The sequence below is a fragment of the Eleginops maclovinus genome, chromosome 10 (assembly GCF_036324505.1).
Source record: "Eleginops maclovinus isolate JMC-PN-2008 ecotype Puerto Natales chromosome 10, JC_Emac_rtc_rv5, whole genome shotgun sequence".
In the NCBI taxonomy this organism is placed as follows: domain Eukaryota; kingdom Metazoa; phylum Chordata; class Actinopteri; order Perciformes; family Eleginopidae; genus Eleginops; species Eleginops maclovinus.
This window is the reverse complement of record NC_086358.1, coordinates 10,819,717-10,847,558: the sequence shown is the minus strand read 5'-3', so window position 1 is coordinate 10,847,558 and position 27,842 is coordinate 10,819,717. Positions and strand designations below refer to the sequence as shown.

Sequence of the window (27,842 nt, the reverse complement as noted above, 5' to 3'; positions counted from 1 at the left end):
AAAGCCTTTGCCAAAATGGAAATGGATGACCATTTTACTATGGATATAGGTTTTGCAAAAGAGTGTGGTAGCTTAAAATTGCAATAACCAAATAACATTCTAACATAAAGTCTAGACGTTCTCTACGAAGTGTTAAAAACAATACTTCTTTCCTCTTTCGAAGACAAAAGAGAAAAACTCAACTTTTGGATACTGTGTGTTTGAAGTTTCTTTTCTGCTTTTGGATGGTTTGAATGTTACCCTGTTCTTAGTTCTAGAAGCCATATCATGTGATAAACACCAGGGATTTTCACTTCCCTACATGGTTTTAACTTGGTTTGAATTTGTTTTTACTCTGACCCCCTTCATAATTTTGACTATGAGCTCATTGCTTATGTGCATTCCTGCCATCCCCTCTACCCAGTCCCGCAGGAAAACAAACATTACATTACATTACAAGCATTTGTCCCACTCTAAATTTAGATTTATATTGAAGTGTGAACTAAATTACACCTCTCAGGATTTAAGCAGTCTAGCCTGACATTTAGCTGCAGTCAGCTGAACAATGGCTGTGTGGGCTCGGGGGGAGTTTAAGTAAATACTTTGGGTTAGGTCAGCAGGTGGGTTAGGAAATCAAGATGACAAAGTGTTTCGATCCTCAGTGAATAGGTGTCCTTCCCATATTTACTTAACATTTCTTTTCTTCAATGAGGGAAAACAAGTTCCTATTTCAAACCCAGGGTGACATTCCTTCCTGGGACTAGTCAAGGACATATAATTAATGTCTGTCATGCCAGACAAACACACATTTACATTGTTCTCCATTTCTTTGGTTTTTTTCTTTCTTTGGCCTCGGAGAAGCTGACCCGGGTCCTAAAAATCATGCCCCTGTTACATGACAATAGGGACAATGACATTGTAGCATTCTGTATATAAAAATACTGTGCACTGCAAAAAATTTGAATAAAAAAGAAACTATTTGTATTTTGCATCCTTTAAAATGTTCTTAAATATCACATACAAAATGGTATACTTTCTTAAATGTGTTGTGGGTTGCGAAAGTACTGCATAGCTGACACAAAACGGCCTACTGTAGGTTTCTTGAGTTCAAGATGTGCCACCATTTGCATTTTGAATTAAGTTTTGTGAAAGAGCTGTTGCCTCAGCCAGTTCTGGTGGGCATAACACAAGGCTTCAGTCTACCCTCACATCAATACCTCCTTTTGTGTCAGCCCCAAGCCAGAGCTAAGAGGTCTTTAAAAAAATTTAGAACTACTGAATGGGTTGCTCCATTTGTCCCACTCTGCTGGCTTTGCTCCAAATACAGAGTAAGTGCCGTTCTAGTGCCACTATTATTCAAAATAAAACAGGCATTACAGTTTAGGGCTAAAAAGAGGCAGAAGGAGCAGGGGGGGCTAATGGGAAACATTAAGCATCAATCCAAAACATCTCCATCTCCCCTAAGAAGTGGTGCTGATGCATTTACCAATTATAGATTAATCTCCGGCCTCAACAGTGTAACGTCAGGCCGTCTCCTCTTTGACGCCATAATGCCATGTGAGCACCAAACATGTGATGCTGCTGCATGTTTACCACAAAGGAAAGGTTCAGAAAAACATTCAGAAATATGTTTGTACAGGAGACCAGGAAAAACACCGGAAGCAGACAGCGAGAATCCATTTTTACATATAGGAAATGATGGTGGAGAAACTGAGCCGCAGATATTGGAAAAAATATCCAACGTGGGCTTTTATTCCCACCTTTCTGTAATTTTTCTTCAAGGACAGCCTGCAGAAACAAAGAGTCATTTGTGTTACTCGAGGCGCATTATGCACCACTTCCCGAGGAACGTAGTCCGTTTATTTTAAGTGCAAGTTGAACAATAATTACAGACTGTGGTGTCCTGCTGTGATTCAGAGTTTGGAATCGCCATAGCAAACATTCAATTGATTTCTTTATATTTATTATACTGTGGTCATTTTTAGGTGGGTCAGTGACAAAAATAGAGCTATGGGTTGTATTAATAATAAGCTTATGTTAACATATGACCACCAACCACTGCGCTAAAATAACTAAACCCACTCCTGTCCAGTGTGCCATGCTACAGCAGGCCAGCATGTAGCTCATAGCAGAACAAACTAAGGATCTGATGGTTATTTGTAAAGTGTAATGATACCATAATTAACTTGAGTTGAATTTAAATAGTAGTACATTCAATAATATTCAATCCTAACTATGGATCTAAAAATAGAGATGTATAATTGACAGACAATCAAACTCTTTCTGTTCTCCTTTAAATACAGTATGCTGTACGAAACTGTGATGATTCAACACGACAGAAAACAAGACACAGTGGTCGCTTACTCTTTGATTGGGGCAGGAGGGAGGGGATTTCATATCTTTGCCCTGACCGTGTGGTGTACACAAAGCTGTCCTATTTCTGGCGCAGAGGGCTGTGGTCCTATATGGCTGGTGGTTGCTGATAAATGATTAGTAAAATTCCTTTTGGAGAAGAACATGTTATACAAAGAGGCACTGCATTTTAAAGCCAACATTTTATCATATCCCTTTGCAAGACTCTAATAACAAATCAAGTCCACTCCCAAATGGGCACCCGCTGTATAACATTTATTGATTCCAGCTGGTTAACAGCAACAATATTTACATACTTTTTATTGTAGAATTTGTTACATATAAAAACAAAAATATTAATATACAGAATGGAAGTTAAGAGATTGCTTATTCAAGGCCATGCCCTGTCAGGAAAAAATAATACAATGGTTTATAAGGATTCCTTGGTCCATGATCCACCCTTGTACCAAGTTAAATATAGGCGCTAGTTTTCCATAATGCTGCTGAAAAAAACACAAACAAACCAACCAACAAACCAAACCAGAATCACAGCATCCTTGGCTGTTGAAAAAGAGACAGAATATCCTCTAGAGAAACATCAGTTGCCATGCTATATCTTTCTACGCCCCTACTGTTTATAAAGGCAAAGTAAAAGTTTTTTTTTTGTTGCCATGCATCTGGGTCTCCTGGTGAGGACAGATTCAGGTGTGCATACTCTTAAACAAGAAACAGAGATGGTCTACTGTATATTATCATTAGTGGCAGGGCAAACAGCACTTACCACAGAGGACAACAACCGCTGGCCTCTGAGCAGCATCCCCTGCAGCTACAAAAACATCTGCGTGGCACTAAAGTATGCAGAACAGGTGGTAAGGCCAAGACCCTTCATTAATGCCTGATGACAGATGAGCGGCAGTAATGGACTGAAAGCGCTCCTCTTCTTAAGACTCACAATGATTATTTGGATGTACTATAAACAGTCAGGGAAATGGTTGATTAAATAGCTGCCGGGTTCATTTGGGGTTCAACAAAATAGGAGCATAATTCAACAACAATAAAGGAAATCTACCAGTTTGTATTTTACTGTATGTATATATTTAAACACAGCCTGACCACACTGTTGTACATTTTACATTACATTCTTTAAGCTTTAATCCAAACTGAATTACAACTTTTACATACATACTAATCTGGAGCAATTTGTGGTTTAGCTTCTTGCTCAAAGATGCATGCAGAATAAAAAAGCAAGTTGTCAAAGCAAAATGGCAAACTCAATATACCACCTGAGCTACAGCTGCCTCTACTCCGCTTTCTCCTCTTTCACCCACCTTGATACTCTATGCAGCTAGGAGGCCCCTCCGCAGGGGGAGGAAGCGCCTCTCTTTACTTTTCCAAGCGCAGGAGTTGAATACCTACAGTAGTTTCTTGTATGTAGCATTTGGGACGTTGGTACAGTTGATCTGAAGAGATAAAAACAGAATCACCTCTATTTGACTTTTGCATTGAACTTATCAAAGTTTGAAATGCACTGCATTGAATTGCCAAATAATACTCTACTGTTCTTTAGGAATTTGAGATAGGATTAGTTGTGACATTAATAAATGCAGTTCATTTGGAAAGGTTTGGTTAAACGCCATAATGCCATTCCCCAAAAAAGGGCATGCGACATGGGCCTCTCGCATGCCTCGTAAATGACCAGTTGCTCTCTGTTAGTTCCCATGTCCCCCTTGACTTTTCTCTTTCACAGATGCGGCTCCAGTCGACTGACGTGTAACCCAGCAGCCGATAATCCGACGGCAGCAGCTTGAAGTGGACGGGGCAGTGACTGTGGCTCAGGGGGGCCCTCCAGCTGGGTCACATAGCTGATAGCGGTTTGACTTAAAGGAAGATAACACAACATGTGACTGAAGCAATGTTTGATTTCCAAGCACACACACAAGTCAATTATTTACTGACCTAAAACCTTTACTGTTGTAGTTTCACATCTGCAAATGGGCTGGTCCAAAAAAACACAGATGGTTTATGCTCTCTAACACCTAATTTTCCAAGGAAATTCGGTCCAAGGAATTTAGGTGTTAGAGAGCATAACATGACTATAATTAGGCGGTAATCTCGGACCATAGGCCTACTGAATTCTGGATTTACACAAAATCAGTACATCCAGGAGCATAATTAAGGCAGGTGAGATGTAATTTTCAGTACTTCAGTACACTGGGGCTTGATGACAGTTAATTACACATTTTTATGCTCTTTCGATGTAATATTATTGTAAAGAATTCATATATTGAGCTATGATATGAAATTACGTCTTCTGAATTGATGACAACAAGAACAAACGTATTTAAATTTAACAGAAAATCTAATGTGAAATATTCTGGCAGCAGGAGATTGCAATTTTATTGTCACATTTCCAATCAGTTTAGTGTGATTAGGAAACTGGACTAATACAGGAGTATACAAATAAAAACCTCCATGTTTAAAAACAAATACCACTATATATTTAAACATAAAGTTATAGTCATGCTATATCTTGATACATCCAGTTATAAATTGACCCCTTATGGAAACATTTGGTCCATTTCACTATGCCCTAGTACAAATCATATTAATTGATTACATTTATTTCACAGATTGAGTTAGTTTGAAATGCTCGTATGCACACAAAGCCTCCCTAGAGTTCGACTTAATGTGTAAAGCAATCTGAATCAAGTAAAATATTTTCTTTCATTGCTTTACATTTCAGTTTTACCGTTGATTTGGCTTGATGGAAATGATGAGAAAACATACATTATGTGAGCAAAGTGACTCCCCTTTTTAGACTACTCAGTGGGAGAAACCAAAGTACCCTCTGTAAAGGCGGAATTGCACCTTATAAAAGAGATAATTCACATGTTTGTGTTTTGACGTCAAACTTACTGGAGTAAACACCCACTGTGAGACCCACAGCACAACTACAGACCCTAAAACTGTCAGTTTACGTGCAAACTTTAAATACAAGAGATATCTCCAACCTTCAATTTAGCTTTGCAAGTAAAAAGCCAAATGGCCTCTGGTTTTTCAAAGTCAGTCATTTAAAATACAGAAACAGCCCTGAAAGAGTGAACAAATCCTCGGTGCTATATACAACACAGCACGATCAGCCCAGACAACATGCTAACAGTTTACCAGAGAGACCACCATAAAAATTAAATAAAACCGAAGGGAAGTGTGTAAAACCTGCAGCTGTACAGTACACATAAAACACCTTTAAACATGTTTTTACTTGGTAATCACTGTAAGGAATTCTGTTACATTAAAACACATTTAGGTCTCTGTTTTTAATAGCTAATGTGAGCAGAATCTCCTAATGTAGGTAATTGTCTAGTAACCTTTTGTCCCTGCAGAGGTCAGTGTGCTCCAACATACAGCACTAATATCTTTCCCTGTTTTCCCAGCCTCAGTACAATGATTCATGCCCAGTCATCACTGCCACTAACATATATTCTTAACTTCTCCGAGCCTCACGATGAGACAGCTTGATGATCAGCCCTCCAACAACTTTTATAGTCTAACAGCACCGCACATGCTCGGATATATTGTGTTGACAGATATATGGGGTACTGTGACTGTGCTGGGTTACACACGCTTGTAAAAACTGTTTACAATAAGAGGGGGAAAAAAGGAAACATTTGATCTCACTGTAACACCCCCCCCCCCCCCCTTATGTTTTAAGCAGGATTGCGTGAGAGGCCGCAATCTGATGTCATCTAAAATGTTCAAGTTTTCAATGGCAGCGGCTATTCCAATTAATCTTTCTTAATTGTGACTTTTTTGTGAAAAATGGTCACGGGCTTCTCTGTTTGGACCATCTGCATAGTTTCGTCTATGATTGCTTCCTGATTTTCTATGGCAAGGAAGTGTGAGGAATTACCTCTTCAAAGGGATGTGTGCCCCACCAGCACTAATCCCCAGTTAATGGCCAGTAGAGCCAACAGACCCCAACAGCCTCACATCCTGCGGTGGTTTCATGTACATAATTCCTTGGCCATTAAAAAAGTGAAATCCTGAATTGAGAAAAAAAATCATGATTACAGGAAGGAAAAGAAGGATCAGAATATGTATCCTCTCATATTGTAGGGATAGTCATAACATCGCCATTATCGTTGTAACAATATACTTATTTTACTGTGTTTATATGTCAACAAAGACTCTAAAAAGTGTAGTTTGTTAACTTTCCCTATGGAAGGGCTGAGGTCCTTGAGGTGGTTTGTGCCAGTGACTCTGAAAGACAAGCACTCTCCCTGGTGGCCTCAAGCTGAACCAACAGAGCGTAATTGGACTCACAACCCTCCAATTTACAGAATTAAGGAGTCGCCAGTCTGTCTTATTCTGCTGATTTGGTCTCAGGACAAACACTTTTTTCCTTTAAAGACGTCTCCAAGACTGGGGTTTGAAAAAAACTAAAATGTACGTTCTGAAATGTTGGCAAAACAAGTTTTAAATCACTGATATTAAAGTAGATTATAAAAGGATTTTCCATTGTGCGACAGATATTTTGTTTTGTAATATTAACGCATTAGCTTCTTTGCAGAAAGGGACCCCCAATTAACGCTTAAGCGCTTCAAAGTCAAATATTTACTCTAATACAAGCACAATTAATTGGTGAAACATGGATGTTGTGGCTGCACACATGTAGAACAGATGCCACTGAGCCTTGGGGAAGCGCAAACACTTCACTTTCACGTCGCTGATCTCTCTGGCTGCTTTGCAATGATTTAGCATTTGTTCAAATTATTCAGACATCACAGTTTGTGCCATGTGACCTGTCAGTGCTCGTTACGGAGCGGTTAAGGCTAAAGAAGTGTGACGCGCCGAGGCAACTGTGAGCGTTAAAATCACGGTTTTAAAAACCCTAATTTCAAACTAGTTTTGTGTAAATTCAATGTAATCTTTTTAAAAAAGTGCTTTTTAATGTTGAAAATACTAGGTATCAAAATCAGTCTAGTGTCACATGATGTTATTTAAAAATCCCCATTTTTCAATGCTTTCCAATGTGTTATTTATTAATTAATGTATATAAATGGAGATTGTGCTTTTGAATATTTTGTATAGTTCAGATAGTGATTTCTCTCTGGGGTTGCAAACACTTTGATTGGTTATTTCTGGATTATTTGTGCTGCTCTTCCAATATTTATGCCCTCCGTAATGGATATCAAGAACATTTTCAGCTAATGGTTGAAGATATCTCTACTTGAGCTCAAAGGAGAGACCACCTATTGGTCGAAACGTAAATTGTAGAATCTTTAATCCCCTCACCTTTTGGCTAATTCATAATTTAGTGAACTGGTAGTGAAGCGTTTAGCTTTTCCTGGCTATGGCCCGCTAAGTGAAATGGTGTGGAAAGTGTGAGGTCATTAACCTGCGACAGGTATGTTCTCTCCTAATATTGGGGATAATGTATTCCACCCAAGTGTGACAAAAAGGAGGGAGAACTCATATTCGTTTTTAGAAAACTTAATTTGAGAACATTAGGTTATGAAAAGTTAATATGGTTTTTAATCAGGAGAGATATGCCTTCATATCTGGGCAAGATTTCCACTCTGCTGCTTGGAGATGATAGAGGAAAAGCACAAGATAATTTCCCACCATCCCCCTGTGCTCATTTATAGCAATTCTTAACCCAACCGTTATTTGTTTATCATTGTCACTCAAATGTTCAGCTAAAGATAAGGTTGCACTCAAGCACCGTTGTAAAAATGTTTTTCCTTTTCAATTGGTCTTTGATTATTAATGACATTTCCCTTTAATACTTATTTATAATAACATGTGTTTTTAGGGCGGTTACTTTGAATTGTTTTTGTCTTTCACTGAAATTGAATCTTGATAATGATTAACCAGGTAAAGTTTAGTTTTGAATGCTTAATAAGAAGTGGAAATTTAATATTGGTTTGATTATTTCATGTGATTGTGTTTATATTTAATTTAATAATTAATAATTGTAAATAATGCAACAATCTTTATATTTGATAATAATTTTGTCCTCAAATGACAATCCCTACATGAGTTTAAGGAGTTTACGTAACGTATTTAAGTGTGCATACTGTATCTACGCTGCGATGAAAGAGTGTGAATAAAATGTTAGTTACAACATAATAAAAGGACTGTCCCAGATTTTCCATAAATATACATTTTCCCTTACTCTACAGGAAAATGATACATTCTTGGTCCTTCATTACGATGATCCGATGTCAGCTCCATGTGGTTAAAAAGATTTAAACTAAACTTTCAAATACAGTAAGTAAAACACAGCGACTCTGTTATTGCACAGAATGTATTGAAAGAGTTAACTACTACACTACCCTCAGCTTTTTTTATACTATGCAATTGTATATTACTTTGCTTTTCAAATGTATTTTGTTTTAAACACTCATCTTTTTTTTCCGTAATGTGTGTGACGTGGCTGCTGTAACACCACAACTGCTTTTCTGAATTAATAAATGAGTCTATTTATCTTTATCACTTATAGACTGCTATTTGGCAGATCATGCAGCTATGTTTGTGTTACATCATATTCAGTTTTTGCATCTTTCCTTTGACTCAATTCCAGCGTGCATCTCTATACACTTAATGTTTCCTGACGCTCTGTTTGACTTGATGCAGACAACGCTATAACTCCTTGATGTTTTTATCGATCCTTCAGCCTCTGTTGAATTTATTTCTACAAGTCTACACAAATCTGTTTCTGTGCAGCCTATTGTACCAGAGGGGGTTAATGTATTATACAAAGTGTTCAGATCAGGGATTAGATTTCCCCCCAATTCCATCAGTCAATTCTCGGTGCTCTCCAGGGCATTCATCATTTTGACAGTTGCAGATAAGGCAATTATTTTCCTCGAGCAACTACAAAATGTAGACAAGTGCTTCTGTGACAGTGTGTCTGTTTGAGGGGTGAACACAAATATTATTCCACCAGTCACTGATGGCACATATTGCTTGCTACAAAGCGATATCCTTTGTAACACAAAGGAAACAGATGTTATGAGCATTTCTGAGTCCTAATGCACTTCAGCGTTTCATATTTATTCAGTGAGGCTCCACACTGCGATTCAGTAAGATATCTTTACACATGTTTTTTTTGTTCAGGCCTTATTTCCTGCAGCTGGAGAACATTATTTTCTGAGTAATATAGGCTGTGATTGTTTTTTAAGGAACTACACATGTCCTAATTGTCCTTTAAATACCAATTTGATTTATTTTCATGAACCTCTTCTGAAAACAATAGAACAATCAATGATAAATGATTGCATTATGTGTATTATTTGTTTGTAACATATGAGAAAAGGGAATAATAATTACAATTTCAAAATAGAACATTTGCATACTAACAACCACAGAGCATAGAAATAGTTTGCACTTAAAACTGTAAACATATTAAAAGAAAATACATGTTGTAGCAGGAATAATTATATTATTTTGTGCATGATATTCATATAAAAGCACACAATGTCAATCTTACTGTTCTGGGATCTGTTCACTCAGCACGAGTGTACACGTTAAAGCTGTATCACCTCAACTAAGGGAGCTGCTGGCTGGATGACTGCCTGTGATCTCGTCTGTAAGCCCCTGGGGGGCAGCAGAAGACTTTCATTTCTACACCGGTGCAGCTGCTTACGGCTGACTTACACCGCTGTCACCTACTACTGATGCTCAAGCCGGGGCACGATTCTGGCTACTGATAAATCCTTTGAAAACAACAAATAAAGTTTGCTCTAAAGGTTTTATGAAACTCCTTTCCTCCTTGTTCTGTGCGTTTGTCTTTGTCAGATGTCATAGAAAATATAAGTCCCACTTTACTAAGGTAAGTAATGGCAAAAGACAGCTTAATAACATTATTTAGAAGTATATGTTTATACTCAAAATCAAATGTATATATTTATGATTTATTTATTCAAACCTGATATACGAGAAGAGAAGAGATCACTGTGAGATTGCCAACCAAATGTGTCTGTTGGTATTCATTGCACAGACATTAATGAGCATTATCTTTAGATGTAAGAGACCAAATAAAACCATCTTAATGCATTGTGACACTCTAACAATTAAGAGGTATATATTATAGAAAGAAACAATAACATCATTTTTCAATTTAGTAATCTGTTAGCCACACAAATTTGTATGGGAATGAAACACGCAGTTCTTAAGTGCACTCTTGGCGGATTATGGTCCTTATACGCCATAATACCTTTCGAAGAGTATTTTAAGTGTCAGATTTCGAGTGGAAGGCGTTGTGGTCTGAACCTGAGTTAATAAATGTGGGAGAGCGGAGGCAGGGCAGGAGGATGACGTTAGGCTGAGCTCAGGTCTGTCATCGGATCAAAGTGGGAACTTGTTCTCCCATCGCTGTCAGCACGTTTTAATTACTGTCGGGTCGGTCCAAGCTGTACCTCCCTAAAACTTTCCCATACCAAGAGTCTGATGGATTCGTGGCTTAATCATTAACTTAATTTGTCTGGAGCAACATTAAGCTCAAATTACAAGGGGATTTTTGGCAGAGGTCGATTTATACAGAAGAGGACATGTATGTGCCTATGAATAAAAGAAATGATGTTATAAAAATCAATTTACAGAATATTAATAATTGCAAACTAAATGGCATTTTACCTGCAATATAATATCCCATGTTAACCAAATCTGCTAATTATGATGAGTTGTAAACAAACCCCCACTAATTCCTTCAACGTGCCAATCTTATTTAACACTAGACTTTAAAAGATCAAGGTTTAGGGCTAAATAGGATGTTCATATATAAATTAAGATCGTAAGTTAAGTAAACCCCAACATTTGAAAGTGAGCCTACTATTATTGGATAATTGTTAATAAATAAAAAACAGGACTCCATCTCTTCAACACCATGGGAACAACTATAACCAGTATGTTATACTAACAGTGTTATCTTTTACACTGATTGCAATGTATAGTTTGAAGACTATGTTGGCATAAAAAAAACAGTAATTCATTCTTTTAATTTCTTCCTAGTCAGAAAGTCAAAGCTACCTTTATCATCTCGCTTTGTGATTTGAATAATAATGCAAAATACAGAAAAACTAATATAGCATTAAAGCACTTTCCTGCATTACTTTCTTTGACTACAGTACTATCCTTTATTTATTTTTTATATTGTGGTATAGTTGAGTATATACCCTTTTTTTGGTGCAGAAATACAAAGAGACATAGTTAAATTATGGCAAAAATGATTCAAACAACAAAAACAGTGTCATTTGTGGACTGACAAAGGTTTCATGAGTCCGTCTGAGCTGAGTTGCTGTGACAATAAATCAAACACAGAAAGAAGGCCGAGGCCTTTATGGGGTGTGCCACCCATATATTGACTGCACATCACAGCAGCCCTCCTGTTGTAGGCTGGATTATAAATCCCATTTCAAAAAGATATATGGGACTTCTGATGCGTCAGACCTGTCTTTTCTTCAGCCTAACCATAAGTTAGATTTTTTCTCTATATTACCACTTTCATTATCCCCAAAACGCTTTCAAAGTCAATTATGAAGTCATTCAAAAGTACTTACATATGCAGTAATAAGACTTTTGATTTCATTTGTTCATACAGAGCTAATAAAAATGGCTACCTAAATAAGTACAGTGTTAGTTGACAGTAGACCTTTACAATCTGTGTACTTTAAATTAGCTTACCCCTTTTTTCTGAAAGTGTCCTGCCCGCCTGCACATCTGACTGGACGCATGGTGCATGTGTTGAGTGAGATGGCCGGCGTCTATAGGGTGCAAAAGTTGTTTCAAAAGAGAGAGAGAGAGAAAAAAAAGATCAGCCAACAGATGATGAGAGGAGAATCCAAGCTAAACAAGGGATCAGCCCCTTCAAACCCCAAAACCGACCTCTGTCCCAGCAGAGACGCTCATCCCTTGAAATGCCTGAGACGTAGATCTACCATGTTAAAGTATGTTTTACTACAGACCGAATGCACCTATATACCAAAGTATTAACAACAGCATGAATAAAGACGTCAAGCGCTAAAAGTTGTTGTCAAATTTTATTAAGTACATGCTTACTTTTGAGGACTGATTCTTTAATCAGATAGTTCATGACTGGAATTGTATTTAGCTGTTTCCATTTAGAAAACAAGCCTGTGCATCCACTACAACAAGGAAAGAATCAGGAACTCACACTGTTTAAGTACAGTTTTGCTTAAAATATGCACTCATGTTTGCTAGAGTAACAGACATTGAGTAGTGATATTTTAATCTAAACTGTGCACAAAGAACTCAAAATCATATGTTGTCCATGGGTTTACTGCCTCGAGATTCAGGGACTTAATGATCTGAAGTGGTTTACATTTTTGTATAATTTGTATAAGATATTATGTCTGGCTTTATGAGCATAAAGTAAAGTACATCTTTCACCACCACAGGTGTATTCCTGGTACTGTTTAGACAACTTGTTGAAAACAGCATTGAGAGCTTAAGTAGATGTTCAGTGTAAAGACAATACAACAACAAAAAATAGTCCAAATCAATATATTAGTTTTGGTGACATGTCGTGTTGGATGACCGTAGTATTTTAAAAGCCTGCATGTGTTCCAATAACTTCTCTCCACTAAACTCTTAGGCGGTGCTACACATTCAGTCATTCAGACAGGAATACTTTGTGACACTTAATGCCTCCATATTGTCTTTGGGCAAGGGAAAATATTTACATTTCTACTGCATGGATTTTCCTGAAACTATTACTGTGTCTAGAGTGACTTATGGTAAGTTTACAGTCTGCGCTTTAGAGCACAAATATACACAAATATATGCAAAGGGAGCTAAACACAAACACATGCAAGCCTGCACGTGACCATGCAGAAACACACACAAACACACGTACCATCCTTCAGAGCCATTGATTCTGTTTTGAATAGTGTGTTTTTTCCCTCAGTCTAGATAGTCTTGCCACTGCCCATGCTGTTAGTGCGCCAGGCATTTTCAAACTCTTTACATCCATTACATTCCACTAGGTAAATACCTAATGCTGGAAACATTTGTCAATGTGTGCGCCTGGCTGAGCAGAATAGATTATTGAGGGCTGAGTAAAATACACTGCATTTCCAAACAGCACTATGCCTGTGACATTAAAAACTTCACACAAGACCTGGGCACTTTTCTGCCTTCACCAAGGATGTGTAATATTTCAAGGAAATAAAGCTTGCAAACAATAGTAAACATACTTGGTGAAAAATGGGAACGTCAGTATTTCAAATAACAGGAGCAGTCGGGCTATCTCTGCCCCTTTGGCAACAATATACAGAAAACACCACTGTCAGACCCTATCAATGGTTACTCCAAATGATAGTTAAGATACCCAAAATATTTAACTGGCGGGCTGCGTTAACTGTGGTATCTTCACCCGGATGTAATGTGCAGCCAATCATCCTAAAAGTACAGTGTATACTCCATGACTAAGTTAAGGCTTACATTTTTTGTGTTTGTCAATTATATTAATTGACATGTTGGTCTATTCACGCTAAAATGCACTTTATCCTGACAAATATGTGTTATCTGTTTGAGATATTTTAGTCAAGTTGACTCACCAATTAAAACCAGGACAGAAAAACATGTTGTAGAGAATTGCATCCCCATCTATTTCAATGGAACCTGTTGCCAGAACATTTTGAGCTCATTCCTTAAATTACTACGACATTCAAACATGGCTAACTGACTCATCTTAGAGGCTGAACACACCTAAATAGAAATGGGATAGGACCGATTGGAGTCCCATTAATTGGATTAATGTCTCTCTAAAACGGCTGGTAACGATATGCATGGAGCTGTGGGAAGCCTGTGAGAAGTGAGTTAAGGAAAACAATGTTGACTTTTTAAAACTCAAGTAATTAGAATCAGTTAGTGTTAAACCTAAATACAGAAAAGTGTTCATAAAAGTGACAAAGAAAAGTAATGTCTCTAGGGCGGAAACACTTAAGTTTTACTACATAGAGTTCCTAAGAGTATGTTTGTTGTAACATATTGTTTTTGCTTCTTCTCTCATTTCAAGGGATATCTTTAGATATTGGCCAAGGAATAACTGATTTATATTCGGTGCAGGTCCAGGCTTAAAGTGTTTTTAGAATTGCAAGTTGCTTGATTTTGCAACTTTATGTTACCTGTTGTTTTGTTTTATCATCATAATGTGCCGTTGACAGAGAGAAGATGCAGAGTAAAAACAGTTTCTACTGCTGTGCAAATTACACATTTAGATGATTATGCAGCCTTGAGGATATCTTTTAAAACAATGTGTAAGTAGTCCTTATTCGTGTGGAACTAAACATATAAATAGATATCTAGTGATATAAAAACTCACTAACACCTTTCTATACATCAGCATGCCTCTTCTCTATGCCTCTTTGATCTTCAGTAATTGATAGAGAATAGTCTCCTGTGGCAGACCCTCTTCAACAAAGATAAACAATAAAGAGCAGGGACTAAGAGTGGACAGGGGTGATGCCGGGTCTCTTATTTGGGTGCGTTTCCATTCATTCCTTCAATATTCCATTCCTGGTTCTGCTCCATAGGTTTATCTTTTGTGGAGCGCTGAATGGCAGAGCGCAGGAGCGTCTCTGCTTCCGTTAATTAGAGCTGTTTGCAGCTTCCGCTCCTTGAGGAGTCAAAGTTTAAGCGGCGGAGAGAAAAAAAAGAAACCCTCTGTGCTGCTCCAACCTCAGTCCCCCATTGTGGCTTCAAAGACATGAAAAGGTGTAGTTTACCACTGGTTGGGGTGCAGAGGGCTGCAATATTGGAGGGGCGGAGGCTATGACAAACACTGAAAAACAAGAATTGTTTAACACAAGAGGGTATAATGGAATATGTGTTAGTAGTGTTAAAGCCATGTAAGTTAGCTAGTTGGGTGCAACAGCATGAATATTGAGTATTTTTCAAATAGCTAGTGTAATAGTAAAGATCTGCACATCTGATTATGAAGTTCATATGGAGTTTAACACGATGAGACATTCCAAGGACTATTATATGCATACTGATTGTGCAGTTACCCTCACTTGTCTTTACACATGAAATGACCAATTGTTCGTGCAGGCTTAAGTGATGCACGAGGAAAAAGAGAAAAAAAAAGTCCTGGGGTCTGTAATGACATGTGGCTATGGGTGTCCTTTTATACCTTGAGATTCCCTTTGACTCATTAGTTAACACACTTTCTTAGTTTTGAACAATACCTTAGCTTGAGTTCTCCCAGCAGAAATCCCCCCGCTCAGTCGATATTTGCAGGGCCTGCAGCAGAGTTTCAGAGAGAGGGCCCTTTCCCCCCTGTCCTAACAGCTTTAATACTTGTAATTATCTCTTGCTGGGGGAGGCTGGAAATTGGATTAGGGTGGTGAGTCTCAGCTGAATGAATTACCTCCATCTCCCCACTTGGTGGGCCACACACTGATAAAGTGCGGAAAAACGGATTTGGATTCAGCCTTAGCATTCATGGCTTCCTTGTGGAAAAATGAAATTTTCCAACAGAAGGGGCCAGTGTGCCAGCAGTATCTGTCCACAGCATGTTTCATCTGCTCCTGCTCTTCTGGAAATGCAATTACCTGCGTTATCGGGGCCTAAATGGTGACAGTTTGGCAGGGGAGCAGTTCCACCTGCCAAAGGCATCATTTCTACAGTGTTTTTGTTGCATTCAGTGTTCTTTCAGTTATAAATTATTCCTACTTATTTCCACCTGTCAGGAGTAAAACAATCTGCTGATTTGTCTACAGGTTGAATATTGATGGGGACAGAAAGTAGAAGAAAATTTAATTTACAAACTTAATTTTTGGTATTTATTATGTTTATATGACCAGTTTTGTTCATGTTATTTATCCTTGACTTACATACTGTCACCATCAGGTTCAATGAAGTTATACACACAGTTAAAACTATGTTGAAATATTTGATATGGCTGCAAAATTATCTATAAAGCACCGATTTAAAGCTGACAGTAGCAGAAAAACAGAGCAACGAACCAGAGAAAGGACACTCAATAACAACGTTTACTTTCTTTACTGTACCTCAGCCTTAACTTGAATCACTGCACAAAAAGTAAAGGTGGAACTGAATTATTTCAATTATGTTCTACATGTGTCTCCCTGAAAGGAGAGAAGCAAAGCTCCTTCAGAGGGTTTATTCAATCAATATGTGGAAAATGTTGAGCCTGTGGATAACTCTCCTCCAATACATCACACAAAATGTGAAGTGAGTAACTAAACTGCTTGATTTAAATATAAAACTATCAAAATTCAGCATAGATTATTTTCTGTGCTCTGTTTCCAGATATTTATGCAATATAAATGGTTTGAAATTGGGATTCTATTACAAATTATTTCCCTAAATGTCTAAACGAAGCGAAAAATAACCTTAGATAAAGCTGAACTAAAGAGATAATGCTCCTAGGAGAAGTTAGACTTTCACTTAATTTGGAAGGCAGCCAACTTTGTTTCCCCGTTGTTCGTTAAGTAGTGGTTTTAATTCGGTTTCATATTTAATTTCCCGCTGTGTCATTGTAAGGAATCAGATCAAACAGAGGACAAACTAGCCCTACATACCCAGCGCTCGCTATCAGACGCCCCCCTCGTCTTTTCCACTTCCCATTCTTTTAACCCCCCACTGAGGACAATCCTTGAAGGTAGATAAAAAGAACAACAAAAGATAATTAAATCTAAAAAAGGAGGGAAAAATCTCTGCTTTCTCTCTCAAACAGTTGGGGATAGATTTCAGCACAGTAAGGGTTTGGCTAATTTATACAATGGCCTGATGGGAGTCCTTCAACATTTACACTCTGCCTGGGACATGGATGGGTAAAGAGAAATTATATTTGCCTCTAATTGTTATATTCCTATTTTTACTAGTCTTACCTTATCACACTTCCCAGCACAAACAAAACACACGTTATTAGCATTTGTCCGATTGCAGGACCACCAAAAGCCAAATTCAAAATAATTTATGATAAGATTATCAATTTACAGCTGTGCCGTTATCAGGGGAGCAAAGATTGCTTTGACGTGCCTTGTTGTTCCAACTCAAACCTGCATCCCATCGGTGACAAATCTAAAATTATAATACAGTAATGCTTCACATAGACCCAGCTATTTAGGCGTGAATTTAATATTCATTGCTTTTGCAGCTTGGTTGGTTTTAAGGTGCTATCACCCTTATCCACCCTCCTCCCAACCCCACCCACTCCCCAACATCGCTGCCACCGACACTCCTATATCCACCAAACAGGGGCAAATGGCAGTCAATGGGACAGACGCGCGCACACACACACACATCCAGCCGTCTCTTTGTCCCTCCCTCCTTCACTCATTTCCCCCATTCTCTTTCTCCGGCTGCCTCTCTCTGTCCCCCATCACTCTCCCTGTCCTTGTTTTTGATCTTCAAACGCTGGTAGGGATAATGACTACAAATCAGGGATGAAGGTGAGTGATCACAATGTGGCCCACCCATCCCAGCTGGCCTTTTTACTCCCATCATATGATGCATCTTCCTGACTCTTTCTGAGAACCCGCTGAACTGCACCCTGAGGGTTTCATATGGAGTTCACAGGGGGCTCAATACCTTTGGATGGACTCAGTGTTTTAGGCAAGGTTTGATTCACCAAGTCCCCAATCTAATGATAGTGTCTTAACTTGTGAAAAAAGTGAAAAAAAGTAAAAGTGTACATACAAAATGTGCAGACTTGATTAAGTTGGTAACTTTGAGCGAATAAGTAAGTTGTGTATGTACAGGTGTTTGGTACAAAATGCAACACATTTTTGGTATTGTCAGCTTTGTTGTCAAACTAAAATGCATTTAAATAATGACATGGTTTTGTGGATGTTGCATGGAAACAAGTGAGAATCTTGAAATAATAGATTCAAAAGTAAATTGAGCTTGGCTAAGATGGAAAAGTTGATCCAAAATCAAAATGCAACAATAAAAATAATGGTTTAGCAAAGAAATCGCGACATATAAAGAATTTGGTCAAAAACTAAAAACGTACTCAAGTTTGAGCTCCACTGGGGACACTAAAAACAGTTGCAGAAGAAAACGCCAGAACTGTGTGGGGCAACTATGATGTTCTTCAAATTAAAACATGAAACAAACATGCATTTTGGCATTTATGTTTGTTTTGAGTATTCATTTTAGGAGCCTGCATGTTTTTTTTATGGTTGGAGGTCTAACTGCCGTAATTCATTTTTTATTACAGTTGAAACGCATTGATTAATATTTTTTATATTGACTTTCTGGTTACAATTTGAACTTCATTTGGATAAAAACCTTGCTTGTGTCACTACAGAAACATGTGAATTACTCTTCACTATAGAGTGTTAGTAAGTGTGGAGTTGGACCATTCAACAGTTTTTCAGCAGCAATGTGTTCAGGATTTTTTAGGCGGGTCTTAAAACAGGATTTGATGATGCACTGTCGCTTCCTTAAACTAAATCCCTCCCCTTACTATTTAAATAAAGACGAGAGCGCAGAGCATCAGTAGTTCTCCCGATCAATCGGGCGATACAACACTTACTTACTACGGCCGTTGGTGTACTGTGCCATCTGGCATAGCGGGACTTACCCCGATGGGCCGCCTCATCGGTGGGCCGCTGGACCGTCAAAATTTCCATAAAGTTTTTACCGTCCTGCTCTGTCGCTACGGTAGCTACTACTGCGGTAAAACGGTGGATAAATTGTTTTGTGCATCACAACCCCCTCAAAATGATTTATTTTACCATCCGAATTTGGTCTGATAACATTTGGAGAGTCCAGAACAATCACATGATGGAATAATTTAATCTTTAAATTCAAGTTAGCAGCGGCCTAAAAGTGGAAGAAGCGTCTGTGGACAGCAGAACTCTCTAGCTTTTTGTTTTTGCCTGGGTTTTTTTCTTTCTTTCGAATATGGCAGGGTGGTTGATAACACATCTTTTTGTGGTGTGACACATTTATTTTTACTTTTCCCAGACACCAAACACTGACAACAGATTTGAAGTACAAACTGATTGAGTGATTGATTTATAATGAATATCCTACAATTGAAGTCTAATAAAAATGCAGAAACTTCAAGATCCATTCTTTGTTTGGACGTCAAATTAAAAAGTGTCCTAGTACCAGGAGTCCTATCCTTTCACATCATAAGTTTCTAATGGGCAGTATAGATGATTCATGCCAATCAAACATCTGTTCTGCATTCCCCTTGTCAAGAAGAGCACCTGTTGACCTCTACCTGACCTCCGCCGGTAAGCAATGCGGTGGGAGAGAGGGACTGCGGTTTCCTGTTTCAGGCAGGAGGACAGAAAGGACCAGGAAGAGTTAGTTTTATGACCACTGTTTACCTTGGTGGAGGCCTGCCTCTTTGCCTCTTTTTTTCTTTTCTTAATGTGCCCGGCAAAAAAATGTTTCACTAGGGAGCAGGAGGTGAAATTTTTCTCATCCAAATGGATGGCAATTTCCCACCATTTAGCACCTGAAGGTAATTAGCTTGAAGAGATTGCGGAGTGAGAAACACGTTCATGGAACATTAACTCTCGTACATTCTCCAGTTGCAGGGAATTAATAGGAAAGATTAAAGTTTAAAGAGAGCAAATGCCATTACCACACAAACCACCTCTCTGTGGCACCATCTTGGGCTAACTTTTCTCCCTCTTTATAATAAGTCTGTATTTCACAATGGCATCAAGCTCTGGATTACAATAGCAGGTAATAAGTGGTGCAAATGACACAGTTCTGCAGGTTTGCCATGCGGTTGTATATGAGACAATGAGGAGCCTCGATTGCCTGGAGCTTCATTTTTCTGCATAACAGCTTCCTGCCTGCTTTCTCTTCCCTCTGATGCAATATGCTAATAACCAAGACTGCATCCTCTCTCAACAGCAATTTAAGCAAATGCAAACCTCAATTTAATCAAGCGCTTAATAATAAGTTATATAACCTCAAAATAACACATCTTGTTAATTAAGCAGCTTATCTCAACGTAGCCCTATTATCAAAACAATGTGTGAGAACAAGCTATGTTATCTTTTCAGACTGTAACATGTGAATGCTCACTTTATTGTTATTCTTCACTTTATTCTTTATTGTTTGTTCTTCTTTGAAATCGCAAAGTTGGTTACAGAGAACGGTGTGTTCCAAAGATGATCAAAACCACACGATAAATCACACCTTCAAATTTAAGAGCCGAAAGAAATTAAATTGAGACATGATGGAATTTATTGCCAGGAAAATCCCATTCTACTATCTGATTTGAAAAGTCCAGTCCTCCAAGCTCTCGAAAATCTATTTTCCACATTTTAATACCCTGCATAACAGTCCTCATAATTCATTCGAGTGTGTTAAGCACAGTTTTATTAGATCTGAAACAAATTTTGGTGGGGGATCCTATAGGCCATTAACCATGGAGTAATTTTATCCTTGTTTCCTTAATGATGCCATAATGGCGAGTGAATTTCTTAACTAAAGACCAAAGAACATTTTGAAGGTCAGCTTCATCTGCAGACTCCTTCATGCGCTTCTCTGAGAGATTGGAAAAGTCGGAGATCTTTGAAGAGTCATTAATAACGCTAAAGCTGAAGGCCTATTTGCGTTCTCGCTTTCTACCTTTTAATGTTACAATTTCTTCCTTCCCTTTCTCTCCTTTCCTTGCTTCCCTCTGTTTTGCAGTTTCTTTCATGCAGAGAGAATGGAGTGCTGAATGAGAGGGTAAAAACGGCAGCGCAGTGACATACAGATCCCAGATGTGGTGCCTCAATAATTTAAATGTTATGCCTTTGTTATCACTTTAATCATTTTCTTTATTCGTTTTGTTTCAGCGATCGAAGAAACAGTTGATAGGCCAAAATGCCATGGGAACAATTTTTATTTGGCGTGTGGTGCAAAGTCTAATTAGAATTAGAATTTTGCTGAGCCTTGAAATGGCTGGTACTTTATCCTGATCGCCTTAGATATTGTTCGAAGTCAGTCATTTGTCATAGCAGAGCATGCTGGGAAGGCTGCTGCTAATCAAGGCTTCATCTCCTCCACTCTGTTTCTGCTGCCATTGCACCTCTGTCCAAATAAATGCTGGTGGGTAAGGATGAATGCAGTCTTAGCTCTGACACTGAATCTTATGGGAAGTGATGCAGCTCTCATGTTAAACCAGACCACAACATTCAGAGAATCAACTTTTAAATTTGTTTAGCAGCATCTCTTACTTTTCTAAATAACTCAAGTCATTTGATTAATCTCTCTGCTGACTTCCAATAGAAAATGATGAGTAGGAGAAGAATTAAGTGCTCCAACGTTATAGCAGATGAACTTTTTGGGACTTTTTAAGGTCCCTTAATGATCCCTGTTTATGTGATTTCAAGTTAACAAAGATCTCCTGTGGTAATTGAAACAAATTGTGTGATTATAGCAATGTCTAAGCAAGGTCAATGATCCTTCCGGTGGGTCCCCCTGTAAAATGACACACCTCTGAGCACGGCTGCTCCACCCCCTGAAGATTAGCCACATAAATAAATTAGACCCAGGGACAAAGGAGCACTTGCTCCCATGTGAAACATCAGTGGCGTTTTTGTCATTGTCTGTCAGGGACAGAGGAGTATTTCCCCTAGAACAGCACAAGCATTTTATCCCCCCCTGTGAGCTAAGGGTCTTTAAAGAAACCGAAGCTGACAACCGTTAACATTCAGAAATGTACCAATAAATGGCTTTTATGCAGACATATCCCAAAGCCTTGGTGGCGCACACTGTCACGGCCAGAGCCGCTCTTCAGGAGTGTCAGGTTGAGTGAAGCTGTCAGAGCAGTTAAACCAAAATAAGCCCCTCTTGAGACCTAAAGCACCTATCCGTTCTTTGGTGAAACAACACCGCTTCATTGTGTGCGGACTTCCTAGAATAATTACATTTATTTATTCACTTTCTGTTTCCTGCTGCTACTGAAAATTACTAAGATCTTGTCCTTTATCATTGTCAAAAAACTAAAAAAACTAAACTAAAAACATGATTTCACTTGATCCATGTTAAAAGCTAATAAACACGTCACAACAATTATAGCAATTACCAGAACATCATAAAAGTGGCAGTATTTTAAAAAATTGCAGGAATTAATTTTAATGTTGTTGGAGGGCCCTATTAAGAAGATTAAGAAAAAATTAAAGACTGTGCACAAATGTCATTTGAGGTGTAATGCCACCCTCAAAACACCTGCTTTGTTCAGATCAGCTCTACATAAAGAACTGCCTGAAAGCCACAGACTCCCCTGGGCTCCTTTCTTCCAAATGTTCAGAAATTACCTTTGGCGCAAAAAGACCTAACATGGCAAAATGTGCCTTTAATAGCCAGAGACATTTTCTTTTTCAGCAACAAGTTTAATTGGAAAGAAGTAGAATTCACTTTGAACGGGCAGAAAAAAATAAATCGGTGTGACAAGATGATCGATTACCTGTAACTCTACCTGACACAGAAATTAGGGTTTTTTAATGATGGGCTGCCTCTTCTTGGACATGAAATTCAAATGCTCTCCCAAAGTCTACCTTCAGCCATCACTTGTCTTTTGCGCTTGTACGCTCCAAATGCAGGCACTTTGTCTTTGTCACCGGAGAAAGGACATTGTTATTACCGACATGCCTTTGTATTAACCAATTTCATTCCTCTACAAGTAACATCTCATTGGTTTACCTATGCTGCTGGATCACATTTATTCCCATCAAACGCATATAGGATTGTATTTTTATGAATTTTATTAAAAAAATACAAGTATATTGATGTGTATTTATATCTTGGCAGGTTATTCCAAAATATTCCAAAAGAAAGAACTTGATTTGTGGGTATTTTAATCAAATCGTAAGACAAACACATAGAACAGAATAGTATAGAATGAGTGATCAGGTACAGCCTTTCCTTCCTATGTATTTTGACACTAAAATAACCCTCCATGAAGGGGCACTCATTTACAGTTCATAAAATCCACATATTTCTCATTTATGACCCAAAGATGAGCTTAATGTGACACTTTTCTTGATCAAATTATAAGATGACGTGTGTCAGAGGAGTTGTGAAGCCCACAGTGTCGGCAGGAGGAAGGATGGAGGGGAGGGGGGATGGCGGGCGAGGTGTTTGCTACTCGGTCGCCTGTGAGAGTAGTGATGCAGCTCCCAGCCGGCTGTCCACATGGCTGGAGGTATTGATCCAGTTATCATTGCTAGATCATCACTATATAGACTCAGCAGCACAGTGAGGTGGGACACTCACTGACTGAACTGACGGGAATCTCACTGACTGAGTGACTGCCTGCAGAAAAAAGCCAGCATGCTATGGTCGGGACAAAAACGAGAGGCATCTAGGCAATGACCAGTTGTAGCTACTGTAGGGGCCCTAGATGTTTTAATCCACTACCAGCACGACGATGAAATGTAATGTGCAATTGCTTAACATAACTGAACTCAATTAAGCATACACAAACACATACATTGCTATAGTCACATAAGTTGATATTTGCATTTGCATCGCCAGAGTCTTATTTTTCATAATTTCCAAAAATGTTATAAGAACCCGGAATATATGTGCAATATAGGCACATATTCTACACTACATCAAAACGAGGTGCTCAAAATACTTAAATTCTAATAAAAAATACACAAAGCAACCCAATAAAAGTTTCAATTTCAATGTGTTGGCGACTGAGGGGCCCTAAGCATCTTCTTATGGCTCTTGCCAGCTCCGGAAAATAACAGTTATATTCCAGCTGTCTAGGCGACTGACTCACCACTGAGGGGAAAAAAATACTTTACAACATATGAGATATTTAACGCTAGGAGATAGAAATTCATCCAACACCATAACCTATAAACAAATTAATTTGATCGTTATTTGTTACCGTCTGTAAGCATCCAAACAACATTATCAGGCTCTCAAACATGCAACGCTCGCACTGCCAAACCCTCTCAGAGTAAAGACGGAACATGCAATAAGAAAAGCAAATTGCCCAGGACATACAAGGTATGTCTCCCCTAGAGCAAGGGCTATAAAGCCCACCTCACCTCACTGAGTTATATGCTAAAGCCCAGATATTTCATTTGCTTGATCACTTTGCCTCATCATAATCACTTTTATACAGATTTATTGCAGGGTGGGTCACAGTGCAGTGGAGGTGCTGCATTCTCCAGCTGTTTATGCCTCCTGAGAGCTTTCTGCTCACCCGGCCTCACATGGTCTTTGTCTTATTTAGAACGAACAAAATGTGAAATATGACAGGCGATAGTGCCCTCATTTGTTCTGTAGATTGCCTCACACACACCTCCCCACATGTCGGTGCCAGTCTTGGTCCACCAGCAACTCCTATTTCTACCTCCACCCACCCCCTCTTCCCTCCACCCCACCCCACGCACCGCTGACCCCACTGCTCACAGATTCTCCCAAGTGTTGTGTGTTGTCCCCCAGCCTCCACCGTGAGGAGGAGGTGGGCACGGGGCCGTGGAGCACAGCCGCCACCACCAGCATCGCCTCTGAAGGATAATGCTGTTTATTGCATTTGTCAGGCGAGCGCTGCAATACTTTGTAAGTCTATTGCCTACTTACTGCCATGTACTTTAAGCCGGTACTGATGTGCCTCTTTCGTGTGGTTCTGCTTGTGTTATTTGGCAAATTGACTCATGGCTGAAGGTTGGAAACAGTCCTCAAAGAATTATAACGTGTTACATTCTCCTGCTCTTTGTCCCTCTCTGTGTCTGTTTCAGCCTTTTTCTTTCTTTTAATCCCAACAAATCTTTTCCCTCTCTCCATTCCACACTTTCCCTTTTTCATTCAGCTAAAGACCGGACTAGGGCTGATGATTCAAAATAAGTAATTCCATTAAATGTTTTTTTTTAAGCCACAGGAGCCCTAGTGTGTGAGCCCCAGTGTACCATTATTGATGATATCATTATTATGTATAGGATCCCTCAGTGAATAATAACCCATTATCTTTCATTTTTCCTGTTTTTGTCACTGGATGTTGGAAAGGTTAGGCAATTTATTTTAATGTTAAAACTGTCAGGCACTTACACAGCCATGTCTTGGTTCCCAATATATTCAGCACTTGGGGCAATGATTGGTTTTAAAGTAGGCTACATCTTTGAACAAGCTATTCCCACAAATCTCAATGCAATTCTTTTAGCTTTGGTTTTTTTTCTTTTCAATTGACTTCACGTCACATTGAGACAAAGTATTACAGCCCTAATAGTTCAGGTTACTCTAAATAATTTGACCCATGTTAAATACAACAAGAACATTATGTTGTTGAAGTTTCATATTTAATCCTGCAGTCTTTCAGAAACTAAGGCAGCTTGATAGTGATTCACATATACTCCCACCCATAGACAAAGGAAGAGGAGAGAAAAAATGCTGTGAACGCTTCAGTGCATTTAAATTTATACAAACTCTCCCCTTGACAGTGATGAATGTTACACTGTATTTTACAATATGTTTAATGCATAGGTCTGTTAAGTTAAGTTTTCTATTCTAGTGCTGTGCAGCGCAGTCACCTCTACAGTGTATTACCAGTGGCACAACACAAATTCATCAGTCAATATCTTCATGGGTGTTTTTCATCTTCTAGATTATGTATTTGTCTTTCATGTTATAAATATCAACCAGTTGAGGGACAGTACTGAGCGTAAGTACTCTGAGTACTTTTATTATACCTTGGTATTTCAATTTTATGCTACTCAACAACATGTTATATGCATATATTAAACCATTACTGCTACTATATTTATTTCAGAGCTATACTCACTAGTTACCTTCCATATTAAGATTTAAAATGAAAAACATGCTTTATCAAATATAATATTGTATACTATTGGTATTGAAGAGTAACTACTCAACTTTAAATTGTTAAAATCACCCTAAAGTACTGCATGTGAAAGAAAGCAGTACAAGTATCAATAGTTCATTAACACATATCATATTATTAATGACTGATTACCTTTTTGCTAAATGATTGTTAACCTTTGATCATTTGAGTAGAATTAGCTTTTTACACTTTACACTTTTTTATTTGTTAACATGGCTGTATTACTACTTTTAAGAATCAGAATCAGAAATCACTAGTCCCACAGCGGGGAAATTTACATTTGTTATAAACGTTTAAACATGGTCCAAGTCTGACACTCTGTATAAATAATACATTTATAATCAAACAAGATAAAACAAGCAAAACAATGTTTATTCTTAAGGGTAGTTTTGCAAAAAGAAGATGATAGAAGATGTTTTGAAAGCCTATCCTTAAGAAATAACTAATCAGTTGCTTTGTAAAACCCCATTATTACATTCTTGATATAAGGCATGGTATGGATTATGGTAAGGCAGATTACTCAAACAAGAGATGCCTTTTTTGCGCTTTTCTCCATTGCATTGGTCTACTGTTGATGAAGCGTAATGTGCGACTCCTCACCTGCCTTGTTTGATAACCAACATGGCTTTCTTATCATTTTATATATTAGTATAATGCATTTTTCTATATGTCGAAGCAGAAGTCAGGCCAGAAATCTCTGGCAGCTTACCACAAAAGGCCCTATGGGGTTTATATGAGTGATAACGCAATTCTTTAACGTAAAAAGAATAAATTGTGCAACATTTTGACAGCTCATCTGCATCACAGCGGCAACGTGGCAAAACTGAAATGTGGTTGTTGTAACACATTGTTGGTGTGTTTGCTCAGGTAGCATGCATGCACCATCAGCAATGAATGTTTGTATAGAGGAGAGAGAGTGAGGGAGTTATCTGTTCACACAATACATAGTCAGTCAGGCAAGGCTTATAGATTCAGGGAAATGGATTCCATGTCAGGATATCACACTTACCAAACCTTTAGAGTGTGGCACCTTGCATCCAGGCCTGACTTGACGTTGACACAAATACTCTCTGGCCCGTATAAAATCACCTCCACAGACGGTGTTTTACATACGACCCGTGACAACAAAAGAGCATAAGAGAGGTCAATTAATTAGATCCTGCGTAATAAAATCAGCTGGATGAGAGAATCATGAGCAACACGTCTGGAAGTCCAAGTTAACAACCAAGCTTTATGACCTTGATACCGAACCAATATAACTCCACATTGTTAGTGTAAATACAATTAAATATGGATGTGCAATTAAGTAAAACCTTTAAAAGTGTTTTGATTTGGGTGTCGTGAAAGGAGGGGAAATACGCTGCAAAGTTTTTGTGATTGCAAACTTGAAGGTGACAGCAATAAGTAATGTTTTACAAGATTACACAGATGCAATTTATTGCATTTTAAAATGAGTAGGCTATCGTAAATGCAGGAGGCAGGTGCGCAGTGACCTCTTGATGAGCGGAAGGAGAGGTAACAGCAACAAACAAAGCCTGACTTGTATTTTTCTGTCGTGTATTATCACAGCTGAAAGTGGTAATTTGCCAAGGCACTGCTTTAAATTGCACCGCAGTAAGAGCCTTTAAATGGTTACCCATTGAGATACAGTAGTGTCGTTGTGAGATAATGTAATTCAAACACAGTGATCTGAGTG

General features: G+C 38.4%; 1 long non-coding RNA gene across 1 annotated transcript in view; it reads right to left on the bottom strand.

The window, feature by feature from the left end:
• Positions 1 to 2,677: 2,677 nt before the first annotated feature.
• The window catches only part of LOC134871153 (uncharacterized), a 59,625-nt gene continuing 34,460 nt past the window's right edge, over positions 2,678 to 27,842 (bottom strand). Inside the window, exons 4-5 of the long non-coding RNA XR_010166637.1 lie at positions 12,019 to 12,098; positions 2,678 to 4,208 (exon numbers count right to left, since the gene is read on the bottom strand). This is a non-coding gene — a long non-coding RNA (uncharacterized LOC134871153). The remainder of the gene's footprint in view (positions 4,209 to 12,018; positions 12,099 to 27,842) is intronic.